The following is a 16,557-nucleotide window of genomic DNA, read 5'->3' on the forward strand; positions in this document are numbered from 1 at the left end:
ACTATTCTCTTAAAAAAAAAAAAAAAAAAAGAAGACAAAACCAAAACCAAACCTCACCACAAAAAACACACACAGTTTACCCATAATTTTATTGAATAAAGATTCAAATAAAAACTTACATGAGTTCGATGTTTTTAATGGTTTCAGCAGATTTTGGGATTGAGCACACAGTAATGCTCCTAAAAAAATGATGTGAATATAGAATTGAAATATAATCCACTGAATTAGTTTTCAGTGTTCTCCAAGCATTTTGTACTTCAAATGTCAGTTTTAGCCATTAAATGAAGTTACAGTGCTCACATGGAGTGCTTGGCTGTGGCAGGCTCTTGTTTGACCAGGGTCCATGGAGCCCTTCAGGCGGGAAGTAAGCATCAAGGAGCTTTTTGTTCATTATCCAGGAACAGGCTGAACAGTATAACAGAAGAATTCAGAGACTTTGTGTTAAGGAAGAGGTAAGTTTTAGAAAAATAAAATAAACAAGCATCAAAAATTTCTGCTCTTAATACCGTGTTTAAGTTGGCATTCCTGTGGTGAATGTTGATGCATTTGGTAACTTCTACATTTTAGATAGTCTCATTTAAATGTAATTTTCACAGCAAAGCATCATGGTGCTTCAAAGTGGAGTACCATGCAGAAACATCCGTATGATATTTATTTAAACTGGCAGTGCTTTGCTGTTGTCTCTCATGTTCTGGTAAGTTCTTCTGTTACTAAAGTCCTAATTCATTTAGCATTGATGCTAAGAAGTGATCCCTCCCAACAGCATAGCCTCAGGTCTAATAATTCCCAGCAGGAAAAGTTAATTGAACAGCTTTCAGGCCAAGACAACATTTGATTTACCTTTTTTAAAACCCATCATCATCGGCAGGTGTTTTGGTCACTTTCTGGGAACAACTAAAGGGAAAAGTGATTCCATTTCAGACAGACACATTATCTCCGATGAAGAACAATTTGTAAAATGGCAAGCTTTCTGCTAGAGCAGAAAGTAAGGAAAAGTGTGATAATAAAAGCCTGGTAACCTGCAGGCTGTTTAAGTAGACCCAATGTTATTGGCCAAAGGAAGTAGGCCCAATAAACTAAAGAAAGAGTGGAAAAAAAAGTGAATATGCTTCCAGATAAGACAAAATGCATACTCATTACACTGAAATGCACACAGATCTTCCTAATCTCTAAAATTTTTTATTCCTGCTTTATCTTTTATTTAACACAAATTCAGAGCTGATGGTGTTAGTTCCACTTGCATGGGATGGGCACCCATATAAACAATGCCCATGCAGTGAAGTAGAAGCAAAATAATACATTCAGAGGTGATGATCTGAGAGGTTTTGAAGAGCAATTAGCTCATTCAGGGATGCATTACCCAATACATTTGTGTATGTTAGCATATTATGATTTTCTTTCTACATGTTTTTTGGAAGATCACATGATGTTGATTATTACTCCTAATGTAGAGCAAATAAGCCTGATTATTCAGCTGAGAAAGTTCATCTGCAGCAAAATAAGAAACATTATATATAATGTAGTTGAAACTGTTTCATTAAGGATATTAAAAATATGCAAGCTGGAAAGATAAAATAGTCTTCTGTCTTACAGAGGAATTACCTCAGGATCAGTGATTTACTTTTCCCCACACACACCTCTTGCCCCATCTTGGTTTACAGACTTGGATCACTTAGATCCTAAAGTCCCAAAAAAATTGCCTTATTTCTGATGGCAAGAGTGAGTAGTCAAGATAGATAGCCTTAGCAATGAGAATTTTAGCTACATAGTAAATAACAAAGTAAAAAAGCTGCTTTGGGGATCCAGCACAACATACACCATATAGATAGGCTCTTCCTCTCTTTGCAAACAGCCGTCACAGGTGAATATAGGATCACCCAATCAATCCCCACAGTTCCACATGTCAAATGAGGCACATCCTCAGGACAGAGGAGCTCCATTCTTGCAGGACCAGTGCTTCAAAACTAACTCTTATCAAGCTCAGATCCCTGGGGCATCATGATGCTTCAGCCATGACCCAGCACACACCCACCCATCCACCCCCATACTGAGCTTTTCTGGGTACCGGATGGCTTATCGTAAGTATTTAGACTATTTAGCTCTCTGTCTTCATACTCAAAAAGAAAAACGCATGACTTATTCTTGGCATTTATTTTTCATCTGTAAGTATCTTCTGTTTTGTCATAAAATAAATTCCACATTAGACATTTCAAAGCTTTGCATCTTCTGGGGAATGTATGAGATTAGATGCTTTTCCTGGGGAAAACAAAAAACTGCTTAATAATTAACTTGTGAAACTTACTGTCATTAGAGATGATCAAATATAAAACTGACAAGACTCAAACAAATGCATACTGTCATATGACTAAGAAAAGTCTTCTCAAAGTGCTTGAAGCATGTAATGCATCAACCTGTAATCATCGTAATGTACACATATATGGTGCCAAAGCAGATTTACAAAAATAAGATTATTCCTGGTATTTTCCAGAGAAATTTCTGTGTCACCCCACACAACCCAAGCCCATAATGCCCAGGTGCTCCATGGCCAGGTTCACTTCTACCCAAGTCTTGCTGCTTTCAACAGGGACTTCAGAACATGTTTTAATGTTGACTTCAGTTGACATGTTTTTATGTCAACTGACCAAATTCTAATAAAACCCCATTTCAGCCAGAATTGTTATGACTGCCTCTGATCTGATATCTAAACAGGATGTCCTTTTCCATGCTTACTTCCTCCATTGATTCAGATTTGATTTTATTGCTCACAGTAAGTGTCAAATGGATTCCTGAGACAATGCAAGAGTGCTTCCTAGTCATGGAACAGAAACATGCAGAGGGAATCGAAGAATGCAGCTTTCCAAGTTTTTAAGAGAAAGCTGCATTTGGTAAGCAGTTTGTTTCTATGGTCCATTTATCCTTGGGCCTTTCCAAGTAAAAAAGTCCCAGCAGACACAGTGAAGGATAGTTCAACTAAGACTAATTCACAGCTTCTGGCATTACATAAAACTTGGGTTATTACAAGAGAGCGCAGCAGTAGAAAGCAGCAGTTTCTCCCATTGAGTAACATCTTCCTTACAGATGTTAATACCCAGGACTTCAGGGGAATCCTAAAGAAGTCATAAAGAGTTACGCAAATTTGAAACATCAGTGGGTTTTGCCTAAAGCTGTTGATCCACAAATTCTGAATCAAAGCCGACCAACGTCAGGTAGAGCCTGTGTGTTAGGATCAGTTTACACAAAGATCAACTCACTCCAACATTTATATTCTGTCCTAGAAGCTTCTGTAACCTTATCTTCCTCACCCACATCCGGATGGTCATTAGACGTTTCCCAATGTTCCTCAAATGAACACCAAGGTACCCTGGGAGGACACATCCAAAGGTTGTACTGCTGCTGAGCAGCCAGCAGGAGCATTGGACAAAGGAGGCTAACCAGTAGAGATATGACTGATTAAAGATTTATGTGGTTGTAAAGATACAGGGCACCCACAGCTTCCCTTCTACACCATTTTGCTGACAACGGTGCAGGCATTCCCAAAGGCAGAGCATGAATTCAGACTCCCTGCACAGACACATCCATTTACAGTTTGCCAGCTTTACTGCTTTCCCTCTCCTGTGCTGAGCAGAGAATTTAGAAGAGAAAACAAAGCTTCTGGGAGTATTCTTATAATTTAGGCTTCTCTAGAAACCTGGTATCAGTTACATCTGCTCACTAAGATATAAAAATAAAAGATGCTTGTTACCCACATAGATCGAATAGGTAGATTAAGCACTATGTCCCCTCAGTCATGGAAAATTGACATTGCTAAGGCTCAAAGCATCCATCTCAAATTACTCTGAATCATTTTTTCCTTCTGGGAGAGAAGGAAGAAAAGGCAGCAAAAAGTAACTATGCAATTATTTTCTGTTTCTTTTTTATCATTTCATCATTGCCACCTGATATACAATATTTTATGCTCCATTTCTTCCAGTTAGGCTATTTTAGGTGAAAAAAAGCAACTTCTTTTGCTCAGGTATGACAGATATTTGTGTTTCATTCTACAGTGATGAACACCTATGAAATATAAAGAATAAGAACACTAGTCTAGCATGAGGGACACCAGCCCTACAGGCAGAAGAAGCTTTAACGAAGGTATAACCATTCTCACCCCCTGTTTCACTCCAAGAACAAGGATCACCTTCATGATTTCAGGTAAACAGTATGAAGACTGAGACTATGTGAACCGACACAGAGGAGCATGCATTGATCTGCAGCTATTCCAAAACAATGCCTTTCAAAGATCTTACCAGACCATGATGGTCCTCTGACCCAGGACCTCCTGCAGCTGAGGATTCATTTTCCCTTTTTGGTGGAAGAAAGGCTGGCAGTTGCAAGACTTTGTCCTGCTATTAGATTGAGCAAAGCTTCAGGGCTGCATTGACTTACCTTCATTTCCAGCCCCAGTGATGAATCTGATGCCTGAAGCCCAATTTTCTTCTTTTTTGGACTCCTACCAAAACAAACCCCAGAAATCCTGTCACTTTCTTTATAACCTCAGAAGAATTATTACAGCAGCTGCTAACTATTCTGGAACACTGATACAGTTCCTCAAAACTACACATTCATCTTTCCAAGAGAAACCTAATGACTTTTTTAATCTAAGCAAGTCTCAGATTCAGAAAGCTTTTTATTTAACAACAGATCTGTAAAATGATAACCCCCCCCTCATCACACTTCATGTTTCTAAAAATAGAGGCTGTAGAGGCACCCTACCTCTAGGATGGCACTATTAGACAAGTCCACTCTTGCTCATAAGGCTAATGCAGATGCTCCCCACAACAGTCAACACCAAAAACGTGATGCAGAAGAAGGGAGTCTCAGCCTTGGCATGACATTTTACAGAGAAGCAGACTAACTCACTTGAAGTACTGTGTAAAGTTCTGGTGTCCTCAACATGAAAAGGACATGGAACTGTTGGAACAAGTCCAGAGGACAGCCACGAGGATGATCAGGGGACTGGAGCACCTCCCGTATGAAGACAGGCTGAGGAAGTTGGGGCTGTTCAGCCTGGAGAAGAGAAGGCTGCGTGGAGACCTCATAGCAGCCTTCCAGTATCTGAAGGGGGCCTATAAGGATGCTGGAGAGGGACTCTTTATTAGGGACTGTAGTGATAGGACAAGGGGTAACGGGTTAAAACTTAAACAGGGGAAGTTTAGAGTGGATATAAGGAGGAAATTCTTTACTGTAAGGGTGGTGAGGCACTGGAATGGTTTGCCCAGGGAAGCTGTGAATGCTCCATCCCTGGCAGTGTTCAAAGTCAGGTTGGACAGAGCCTTGGGTGGCATGGTTTAGAGTGAGGTGTCCCTTCCCACAGCAAGGGCATTGGAACTAGATGATCTTAAGGTTCTTTCCAACCCTAACTATTCTATGATTCTATAACGGTCAATTGCTCTGCAGTCATTTAATTAAATCCCTGAAAGGGGATAGATTTTCTCTTCACATACTTTACATTGTCAGGGACCACATTGTTGTAATCATTTGTGCATATTTCTCTAGAGACAACAGTATTCCAAGTAACAAAAGACCATTTTACTGGCTAATTTCTGATGCTGTGATGTTCGCTCAATATTCTGAATCCCTAACTCTTCCAGGATGCAATAGTTAACATAGCAACAAAAGAGATAAGTGAACAAGACAAGCAATCTCTAATGCTTTTTTATTGACACTTCTGATGCTTAAACTAATCACCCCTCTCTTCTGCTTGCACCAAGAAAGGCTGTACAGGGAGCACCAGGTTTTGACTATTTTTGTTATTACTGCCTTGATAACCATCTTCACACAGTAGTTAATACTAACTACTCCCCTGGGTTTTTCTAGGAAGGTGCTGGATAACCCTGCAGAATGTCAGTCTTACCTTTCTGGTATTCCAACAGCAGGCTCTGAGACCTAGTCTCCCTGGTTAACCAGGGGGAGAAATGTTCATGCCAACTTTGGCACTCATAAGGTTGTGTCGCAGTTTAAACAAAGTCAGCCATAAATCACGCAATCATTCACTCACTCCCCCCCTTCTTGCCCTCCCCCTAATCCCGGAGGGACAGAGAGGAGAACTGAAAAGAATGCAACTCCCACAGGTTGAGATAAGAACAGTTTAGTAACTAAGGTATAACAAAAACCACTACTGCTACCACCAATGATAATGATAAAGGAAATAACAAGGGAAGAGAATACAACACCTCAGCACCAGTCAACTGATAACTCGCCCAATCCCACCCAACCGAGCACCGACCGATACCTCATCCAACCCTGCAGTCCCTAGCCCTTCCGGGTAACTCTGTTACATTCTGGGCATGATGTGCTGTGGTATGGAATACCTCTTTGGCTAGCTTGGGTCAGGTGTCCTGTCTCTGTTTCCTCCCAGCTTTTCCTCCTCCCTAGCAGAGGATGAGGCTCAGAAAGTCCTTGGTCAGAATAAAACATTTGTGTTATCAGCTCTGTTCCCAGGCCAAAGTCAAAACACAGCGCTGCACCAGCTATCAAGAAGGAGAAAAACTACTGCTACTGCTGAACCCAGGACAGTTTGAAAACAAAGTCCACTGATTTGCAGAGGACCTGGAAGCAAGGGATCTTCAAAACCCTTCATTTTTGGAGATCAAACTCAAAACAAGAAGACTGGGAAAAGGCACTTATCCCTCAAAAAATCCCTGTAAATTCACTTAAGCTATAGGTAAGGGTATGAGTTACACTGAGCATAAGAACTGAGTCTAAGTAAAAATTTTACATTCATACCCTAAAGCAATTTAGCTCACAGCAGGTGAGAGCTAATTCTTGGTCAAAGTAGCAAAGGCATAGCCTACATCCCAAAGTGATAAAGAAATGAGAACTTGAGATACCTCAAATAGGATGAAATATATGTATTATACCAGATTTGACATACCCTATTCTTACTGAAAAGAAACTCTCCTCAGGAACTGATATTTTCTGTGATGTACTTAATTTCACCTTCTGTTTGGAGTCGAGCAACAACCTCTAATATTTTGGACTAAATGAAATGTTATTGTGCAAAACCTCTATAACTGATTTTTCTTTAAATTTTGCTCATAAAGATGGATCTTTTATTTTGCACAACTCCATTTTTGCTGTCTTCTGTGACCTAAACTTAGCTGAACAAAACCTTTTACACATTCCTTTTGCTTTTCTTCGGACTGTTACAAACATTTAAAGGTCACTTATAGCTGTGTTTTAGAAATAACACCATTCTCCGGCTTTCCGGCCCCTTTGTCATGTGCCTGACATTTCTCAGATGGATTTTGTCTTTTGTGCCCTCTGCTCATTTTCTTTGCCATGTTGCCTCCTTTAGTGAAGCACTTCCCCAGGAGTGATTGCGGTGATCTTTGCAGGAACTGAAGGAGCAGCTTTAGAGTGCCAGTTTTGCTGAGCCACAAGCCAGCAGAGTACCAAAGAGACTACAAAACCCTCTCTGAAGGTTACTGAAATACCTTGGGTAGCAGACCAGTTATCCTGGGTTCAGCAGTAGCAGTCATTTTTCTCCTTCTTACTAGCTGGCGCAGTGCTGTGGTTTTGACTTTCAGCCTGGGAACAGCACTGATAACACCAATGTTTTTTGTTGCTGGTCAGAATGTTTACTCTGACCAAGGACTTTCTGAGTCTCATGCTGTGCTGGGGAGGAGGGGAAGCCAGGAGGAAGCAGAGACAGGACACCTGACCCAAACTAACCAAAGAGGTATTCCATACCACAGCACATCATGCCCAGTATAAAAAATGGGGGCAGTTACCCAGAAGGGTTAGAACACTGCTGAGGTCAGGCTGGGTATCAGTTGGCAGGTGGTGAGCGGCTGTATTCTCTTCCCTTGTTATTTCCCTTATCATTATTATTATTGGTGGTAGCAGTAGTGGGTTTTTGTTATACCTTAGTTACTGGACTGTTCTTATCTCAATCTGTGGGAGTTACATTCTTTAGATTCTCCACCCCATCCTTCTGGGAGCAGGGTGGGGGAGGAAAGGGGGGAGTGAGAGAGCAGCCGTGTGGTTCTGATTTACAGCTAGGCTTAAACCACAACACCAGTGAAGCTAGAAATAAGCAATAAACCACCAACAGGGCCAGCAGAAAACAGCAGTGCAAACAGTTACTGAGCTTGCAGTGGGGTCTTGCAAAACCGTACCGCAGCTCACCAGCCCCAGTAGTGCCTCTGCCATGCCAGTATCTTTCAGCAGGCTCCATGCCAGCCTTTAGTCTCCGCACACACACAGACACATGGCAGGCAATCCATCTTCTGGCATCCTCTCAGCTTCCCTAGCGAGCTACCCATTTTTGATTTTTGCCACAAGTGGGACACTTGAGATCTCTATGGGTTGACAGGAATATTCCTGATGTCTCGGGTATAATTTATAAGCAGCCCTGTTCTACAGATAGACCCAGCCTTTGGGTAAGAATGACTTTTGACACTTCATTTTTTTAAGTTACTTAGAAGGTTCTATTTTCATTCTTACATAGAAGGAAATAATGATTTTCAAAATCTAGGTGGTCACCGCAAAACCACACAGCTGTCCTTCAGTTAAAGGCACATTTTACCCTTGCCTGTGGGCACAAACCACTTACAGACCCTTTAACACACACCTAACAGCTCCTGCCACCTCTCTGACTGTTCATTCTTTCTCTTCCATTTATTGTTTCTGAAATATGGTTGCTTTATGTTACAGGCACAGCAAGGATAAAAACTGAGAATTCATTTTTGTGGGAGATAAAGGAAAATAACAGGGTATTGGCTTCTATGCAGCAGGAACTAGGCTGCAGGAATGCAGAAAAACACTTAATTCAATAAATAAAACTGAAAACTTTCATCACTGCCTTGATTCACAACTGACCAAACTGCATAGTCTCACCCAGTTTTCCCTAGATCAAAATGGGAATAGCCATCTATTCAACAAGGGTTAGCACACCCTAAGGCAGTATTTAACTTAGTGGCCCAAATGATAGCAATACCAAGTTTTCCTTGGATAAAATGAGAGAAAGTAAATAGAAGTTATTGATTTGGATGGAGCAGAACACAACAGCAATTAACCATTCATCCCCCCAGTGACCTACCCAGAAGAAACACTTCATTTTTCCTTGCCTATTTAGGAGCACTATAAAGATCAGCTGTGCTGTTTGGCACTGCCATGTAACTTTTTCATCATTCCAGTCAGTGCCATTATCCCAGTCACTACCACCACCATGGGACTTGTGGGATAATCATCTTGGAAAGCATCCCAAGATGCATGACAAGCTGTCTGCAAGAGTCCTGCATGACCTGAGAAGAGCAGAAGGCAGGCAGACCCCCACCACCACTGGCCATCAATCTAAGTTTTATGACAAGAGCAGGAGATCAGGCACAGTTTTCTGCCCATCAGCTCATCAGCTACAGACCTGAAATCACAAATTTATTCCGGGGGGTGGGGAAGACAGTTCAAGAGCTGTCTGTCTTCTCTGCCTTTTAAAATTCATTCAGGTTTTAAAAAATTTCCACTGAGACCAGCACAGCATCTTCTCTTAGGCTTATTTTTAAACAGCTTTGACAGTACATGCTAACTTGACACTTGTGCTTCTCGACAGAAAGAAGTATCACAAATTGATGTGAACACATTTTTTTTAAATTGGAAGCTAATACAGATTCCACATCTCCAGCAATTCAGTTACCCAGTGATGAGCAGTTAGCTCACCACAGCCAACCTGCTACTTCTCTGCAGCTTCCCTAGCAAGAAGTAAAAGGAAAAATAAGTCTGGTTTCACCTTGTAAACTCAAAGCAGAGATATTTAGCACAACCAAGTGACATTCAGAGTGGTATGCCACAGCAGGTTGTAGTCAAGAACAACAGCTGGATATTAAAAAGATGCAAGCTAATTTTACAGACAATAATGAAGCATATATTCATGCACACTAAATTGCAATTAAATAGAAGAAAATCTCATCTCATTTCCATGCAATAACTTACCATCGTAAGGATGAAGAATGAAATTTTACTCCTCATTCATTGGCTAAGTAGCCATTGCTGGAAACAGGTACCCACATACAATTGACAGATCATAGAATGGGTTGGGTTGGGAGGGACATTAAAGTTAACCTAGTCTTAGCCCCACTGCTGCAGACAGGGACACCTTCCATTAGACCAAGTTGCTCAAAGCCCTGTCCAACCTGACCTTGAACATTTCGAGGGATGGAGCATCCACCGCTTCTCTGGACAACCTGTGCCAGTGCCTCACCAGCCTTGCAGGGAAGAGCTTCTTCCTAATATCATTACAGCTATACACACCTCAGCTCCTTCAGACCCCCCACATTTCAGGCTGACAGTAAGGTACCGAGACACTTGCCAAATACTTGTGCCTCAGCAATATTGGTATTTGAATAACTTGGATAGCAGAAGCAGGGGCTTATGAAGCAACAATAATGAGTAGCAAGAGGTAGAAGCAAGTAAGAGAGCTGACCTTTAAGAGGTGTGAGTGAAAAAAGCCATGGAGTCAATTAAATGATTCCCAACAAGTTCAACAGGAGTCACACCAGTCCCAATCTGAAAGAAGTTATCCAAATGCCATTAAAACAATGACAACCTGTCCATGCTGTGTCCCCCAGGCAACAAATGAAAAACAAAACAGTAATTCACAGAAAGCTGTTTTCCTCTGTGTATTTCAGCTTCAAAGGTGTTCAAGGCCAGGTTGGACAGAGCCTTGGATAACATAGCCTAGTGTGAGGCATACCTGCCTCACACCCCCACCCTGTGATATCACAGATGGTTAAAATAGAAATTAATTGTGCCCCAGGCACTGAACTTGCTTGGAAGTATCCAAGAGCAGTGGCAATATTTGTATGACTGATTTTATGTTATTTAATCTAAAGGCTGGCAATGTGTGGAAGTTCAGGGAATCTAATGGCGTCAAGATGAGCTTTTCCTCATCATAAAAAGGAGGCATTTAAGTGCTGAGACTTTATTTTTTTTTAAAGTACTGCTCAGGTGAAGCCCAAGTCCTTCTCTCTGCATAGAAATTATCAAAATAATTTGTCCCTGCCCATGGCAGGGGGTTGGAACCGGATGATCTTTAAGGTCCCTTCCAACCCAAACTATTCTAGGATTCTATGAAAATAGAATCATGCAAGTATTACAGTTAGAGTCAGGAAGAGCAACTCACCCCCTGAAAAAGAGCAAAGCCAGATATCGTATTTGCGGAGCAGACTCCACAGGCTGTTAGCAGTCTGCAGATGACTTACACAGCATGTCAGACTAGCATCTCTGCTTTGCCAGAATTCAGTGCAGCCACAAGTGAATCTCAGATGACCTTTTGCTCTGCACAGAGAGGAGCAGCAATGCAGCACCGCGATGTCTGCATCCTCAGATCTCCCAGTGGAAAGCCTTGTGTGCTACAGTCAATCAGGTTTTGCCATCATTATGAAGCACCAAAGGGAAACACATTTTTGTAAGCACCTATTGACAAGAAAGTTGGTTGTAATGAGTAAAAACCAAAATAATACATCTCATTTGCATGTACCTGACACCCAAGAATGGCTCTGTAGAGTCATAGCCTATTGAGTGAAGAACATCATAGGCTAGAATTTCTAATAAATGTCCACACATTTGGTTAAAGAAAAGCAGAATTATAGGAATTAGTTTATGTTAACTAGAAGCAAAGCTGCTGATCAAAATAAATGCTCTCACCACCAGCCAAAGCACCTGCTACATCTACATTTCTCTAGTGTTCTGGGATAGGAATCTTAGATCTCGATATCTTCCAAGTATGAAAGATACATGGAAATTTTGACAAGCCTTATGGAATGGAAGAAATCACTTTTGCCACACAGAAATGCATTTACCATGTAGAGTTAAATTGGTACCTAAAATCTATGATAACATTATTATATGGACAAACTATTATTTAAATAACATTTCTGTAAACATAAACTGGCAGCCCACTCAGATAAAAGGTTTCTATCTTTTCACAATAACTTTATTTTCCTTTTGTATGTTCTCCTTCATAGTGAACTCTTGCATGAGTACACCTCATTTTAGAGGAATGGGTGCTGAATTAGCCTCCTGTTCTATCTTCTGGAACATCAAATCTTGTTTTACAGACCTAGCACTCTACAGAGGCGTGACAGAAGAAGGTTAAGAAGGTTAGCAACAGAAAGACAAAAGTGATAATGCATTGGCAGTTAAATAGTAGAAATGAAGAGAAACTGTACCAAGAGATACATCTAAGCAGGTTTTCTCTGAAGAGTTTGATATGCATTTTTAAAAAAATCTTGCGTTATTATAAGCTACACTTAACTGGTAGGCAATCTTTATATTACTGCAAATGAGCAGAAAAAAAGTCATACATGAAAACCAAGGAGCACATTGTAAATGCCATGTGTGTCTTTGCTCCAAAGAAAATTAATATTCATGTGTGACCTCTTAAAACAGACCAAATCCTCCTGCACTGAAATCACAGAATCATTATGGATTAGTACCACTCACAATAGCTGAAGGCTGCTGTTAAATGCTGAGATTGTAGGGTGCATGAAGGCTTTTATCCCTTTTGTGCACCTGAGCATTTCAGCCACAAAGCTGTCAGGGAGTGTTTAGATTCAACTGAGAAAATGCTCCAAAACCAATCCTTTCCCCTACAGATAACCAATTCTTCAGCCTCTCAATCTGAGCTATCAGAGCCCTGAATCTCCACTTGGACAATGGAGCCAGGCTGGTTAAAACGACGCCTTCAATGGCAGGATTAGCACTTGACTCACTCATTTCAAAAGTCTGTCCTTTACAATGGGGCTTACAGTGTCCACTTTAAATTCTGATGTTGTTTGTGTCACCATGTTACTTCCCTTTTCTGGACTGGAGGCAATGACCATCTCCATAATAGAGCAAGAAACCAGAGCTTTGCATTGAAGGGGATACTGGGAGCAGAGATGCAGAAAGGATGATGGCACAGAGACACACATTTATGTCTTTTCTGCATGTGTCTCCTCATTCATAGCCATTTCTATCCTATTACGCCATAGGCAAGAACCTTTGCAATTGCTCTAACTTGAAACGTTTTGTATCACCTTCCTATAAGCTACGCCACCAGGCAAAAATCAGATGATGGTTATGGGCTTGCAGTCACACCTCTCAAACTGAGCTTGCACAAGAAAAAGCACAAACTTTTTAACTAGACCGTACTAGGTGAAGGACACACCAAGTGGTATTCGCATATATGACAGTGTGACCCAGCCTGCTCATAGTCATCTCCACTTGTAGCTCTGTTAAGTGCCTACAAGCCTTACTTTTTTGTTTTAGCCTAGCAGAATTAATCAAGCACATCTCTCAGATATCATTTACCCCCACTGATACATAGAGGCATTCCTTGTGAATTTTTTTCCTAAATGCCTTAACAACAACATTGGGTCTAAGACCACTTGTCATCCACACACCCCTGCACCTAGCACAGGAAACTAGCACTAGACTACAAATAGCATTTCTTGACCTAAGTTTGTGGTTGCATGCTGGAAATAACACCTGGTAGTTTCAGCTATTGGGCAGACAGTATTGTTAGTTCCCTAGCTCACAGTGCAAGAACACAGTAAGCAGTTATTTTCCTGAGTCCAGAAATATCAGATGAGCCATGGTTAGGCAAGATATGCATTGGTAACAGAATATATATATAACCAAACAGGAAAATAAATAAATAACCAAAATATATAAATAACCAAACAGGAACTCCCTCCTGCCATACATGCACCCTCCTGCCATACATGCACTCTCATTACTGTCAGTTCAGCATTTTGCCTCCAGTGGAGGGTATATTTTTAAATACAGCATTTCCAGTAATCCTTAAATCATTCACAAATTCAGCTGCTATTGGCCTGTCAAAAAAGCAAATAAAAGTTTGCTCTAGGGAGCAGAAGCTCTTGTTCCAGCATTCAAGAACAGCTATAGGTGAAGCAAAGTACAGAGAGCTCCTTGCACACCAGGTTCATACTCCATGCCTCTGTTAGGCAAGGTTAAATGCCAAGCTCCCATTTCCAGAGATCGGCTACCAATCAACATGAGGACCATATTGTGGACCAATCCATTCCTTGCCTTCAAGGGGATTCGGATATTCCTACTTCTCCTTAAGACAGTTATTAACGTGACTTGTTCTTCTAAATATTTCCTAATTACATTTTCTGAAATATTGCACTTATTTCACAAAACCTCCATTTCACAAAACCTCCTTTAAATCTATTTCTTCAATATTTTGTCATTATAATTCATTCCATGAGAGGCACAGTAATATAAACCAGCAGAATACATATAAATCATCTCAACACCTCCTCAGCACTCAAGAGATCAGCTTCAATATTAACAATCTAATAATAAAGGGAGTTAACAGACTGCTGAAAATGATCTGGTTATGAACAGCATACGAGCTTTAGAAAGAGCATCCATGAAGACTACCGAGGACACAGGTTTTTCTACCTTTATCAAGATCAAAAATCTTCATACAAACAAATGAAGCCACAGAGTACTTCATAATTTAAAACAGTGAATTAAAGCTTAATGACACACTGTAGCAGAAACAATTTCCAACCTCTGCCTTTGTTACCAGAAAGGAAGATATTGCATTACAGAAATAAATCATTACAAGCTGTACAGCAGACAGTTTATCTCCAACTAGCTTCCCCATAAATTTGTCAGTGACAGGAATATTTGCAGGTTTTGCTCTGTGAAACCAAGAGGTTCCATTGCCCACAAGGAATGGTGCAAAAACAAGCAAACACCCCCAAAAAAAAACCCAACAAAAGAAACCAACCCACAACAACAACAACAAAACAACCCACAAACCAGAAAAAAAAACCAAACCACAACACCCCAAAACCACCAAAAAAAACCAAAAACACCCCACCACACCCAACTTGATTTTGTGGCAAATATATTTTGGTTTTGCTATTTTCAGCAGCTTTCAAGTCATCAACACAATCCCATTCTATATGAGAGGCTTAGTGCTGTACAACAAAAACATAGTCATGTCAAGGCTAAAAGTAACCCCCAGAGCCATAAAGGTTACCAAATTCATGTAAAACTAGTCAGAACAGTAACAGCCTACCTCAAGCTGCAATTCTCATTCTTACTAAGCAATCCAAACTACTATCATACCTTGATAGACAAAATTAAACTCTGAAACAAAGGAGCCACAAAACAACATTATTGAGGGAAACAATGCCTAATAACAGAATGAATTGGACACGTCCCAGAAGCTTGAGTACTTACACACATTTCCTCCAACTCTTGGTGCCTTCTTTCCACCCTGATTCCTAACTTCCTATCTCTTATCCAGTGCATGTCCTAACCTGATAATATTCTATCCTAGACATCTTCATTCTCTAAGCCCCCACAAATATAGAAACAAAACAAACCTTTAAGAGTGCTGATTTTAAAAACCTGCTTCAAAAGCCACATACAACCTAACCTCCCAACAACCACACCAGCTAACCTACCTACCTACCTAACTTAACTTATATGCAGAGGAGCTACTAACAGATGTAGATAATGACAATTCCAACCTACTCCCTGCAAAACTGAGTCTGGGAGAATGATATTAAAAACATTATAGCAATTACCAAAGCCTGATAGATAACATCTGTGTTTCTGCAAAAGATAACCTTTCACCACTTTGACCAGGCTTTCCTACTTCATATTTGGAAAACACACAGTCCTGCTTCTCTATGTTCCCAGCTCGAGCACTCAGAAGGACATGATCATCATCATCTTCTGTCATGGTGAAAAAAAACAACATCCAAGATGCCTGTAACTTCAGAATTGACAAAACTACATAGTATTTGTGCAGGTGATTAATCATTAGCAAACAACTTGTTAATTAAGGATGCTGATTAAAAGATGTAAACACCAAAGCTGCACCTGCTTTCTAAATTGATCTCTGTTAGAGTGTAAATATTTTATCTATACAAGATGGGAAAACAGAATGTCACCAGTGTTTAATCTGTACCATTCATTACAGATTCATATTAACCTTTATAAAAACAGTGACTATATCCCAGTATTCAAGATGAACCACTGCTAAGAATAAGACCCAAGTCAATAAAAAATTGAAGGACGGCATTTTACTAAAGGACAGCTGGTGAGGATGATAATGATTATACCATTGCAACAATCCTAAAACAACAATTAGAGTAGGACTTTCCTTTAGTGTTATATTGTCATGTAGATATAACTTTAAGTTAAAAGGTAAAAGGTAAAGCTTTAAATCATTTGGGTTTAGCACACAGGGAAGAAGTCTGGTCAAACTTTGATCATTTTAGACCACCCCAAACAAAAATCTCTTTGCTCTGGTGAGTTTAACAAATCTTTAAAACTCTACAATAGTAGGTTGTAACAGTACATAGAAAATAACTACCTAAAGCCAGGGGATCATATTAAAATAAGTATTAATGCACAGAAACAGCACTGGTGTATTTTGACCCTTTTGTTCATATCCATATCAAACTGATTCCTAAAATAACTGATGGAAACCAAGGAGGCAAAGAGAGGCAAATAATATTTGCCAAAAAGAAAAACGAAGAACCAATA

General features: G+C 40.2%; 1 long non-coding RNA gene across 2 annotated transcripts; it reads right to left on the bottom strand.

Moving 5' to 3' along the window:
• Positions 1 to 70: 70 nt before the first annotated feature.
• On the bottom strand, positions 71 to 15,450 carry LOC136011191 (uncharacterized). Of its 2 annotated transcripts, none has more exons than XR_010611274.1 (4): positions 15,387 to 15,450; positions 4,426 to 4,489; positions 841 to 894; positions 71 to 405 (listed from the first exon to the last, which is right to left on the bottom strand). It is a non-coding gene; the product is annotated as an uncharacterized LOC136011191 (long non-coding RNA). The 2 variants fall into 2 exon arrangements; XR_010611273.1 differs by having other exon boundaries at positions 15,241 to 15,444.
• Positions 15,451 to 16,557: the final 1,107 nt, after the last annotated feature.

The sequence above is a fragment of the Lathamus discolor genome, chromosome 3, assembly GCF_037157495.1.
Source record: "Lathamus discolor isolate bLatDis1 chromosome 3, bLatDis1.hap1, whole genome shotgun sequence".
Taxonomy (NCBI): domain Eukaryota; kingdom Metazoa; phylum Chordata; class Aves; order Psittaciformes; family Psittacidae; genus Lathamus; species Lathamus discolor.